Here is a 999-nt window from a genome sequence, read left to right on the forward strand (position 1 = left end):
GGTCCGGGAGGCTGGGCCGGACGGCGGCGGTGGGGCCTGGCGGCGGCTTGGGGCCTGGCGGCGGCTTGGGGCCAGGCGGCGGCGGCGGCGGGGGGCCGGGCGGCGGCGGGGGGGGGGGGGGGGGGCGGTGCCGGGCGGCTGGGGGGGGCCGGGCGGCGGTGTGGCCCTGTGGCGGCTTGGGGCCTGGCGGTGGCTTGGGGCCAGGCGGCGGGGGGCCGGGTGGCGGGGGGCCTGGTGGCGGGGCGGCGGGGGGGCGCTGCCATCGGGTCGCACTGCCGTCGGGGCGGCTGTCCGGGAGGCGGGGCCGGGCAGCGGTGGGGCCTGGTGGCGGCTTGGGGCCTGGCGGCGGCTTGGGGCCTGGCGGCGGCTTGGGGCCTGGCAGCGGCGGGCCCGGCTGCAGCGGCGGGGGGCCGGGCTGTGGGGGGGCGGTGCCGGGCGGCGGGGGTCGGCCGGGCGGCGGCGGTTCCTTCCGGTGGCGGCGGGGCGCCGGGGGGCGCTGCCCTCGGGGCAGCGGTCCAGGAAGCGGGGCCGGGCGGTGGGGCCTGGCGGCTTGGGGCCTGGCGGCGGCGGCGGACCCGGCAGCGGCAGCGGGGGGCCGGTTGGCGGGGGGCCGGTCGGAGGCGGGGGGGGCTGGGCGGAGGCGGAACGCCGGGTGGAGGGGGACCAGGCTGCGGGGGGGCGGTGCCCGGCGGCGGGGGGCCGGCCGGGCGGCAGGCGGGTGTGGGGGGCGGGCGGCGGCGGGCCTGGGGGCGGCGGGGGGCGGGGCGGCGGGGGGCGCTGCTGTCGGGGCGGCGGTCCGGGAGGCGGGGCCGGGCGCCGGTGGGGCCTGGCGGCGTCTAGGGGCCACACGGCTGCGGGCCAGGCGGCGGCGGGCCCGGCGGCGGCGGGGGGGCGGGGCCCGGCGGCGGGGGGGGGGGGGGGGGGGCGGGGCCGGGCGGGTGTGGGGGCCGGCGCGCCCTGACCGGTCTGCGCATGCACGAGCCCGGCCAGGCGGCGTGA

This window comes from Urocitellus parryii, unplaced genomic scaffold, assembly GCF_045843805.1.
Source record: "Urocitellus parryii isolate mUroPar1 unplaced genomic scaffold, mUroPar1.hap1 Scaffold_79, whole genome shotgun sequence".
NCBI lineage: Eukaryota > Metazoa > Chordata > Mammalia > Rodentia > Sciuridae > Urocitellus > Urocitellus parryii.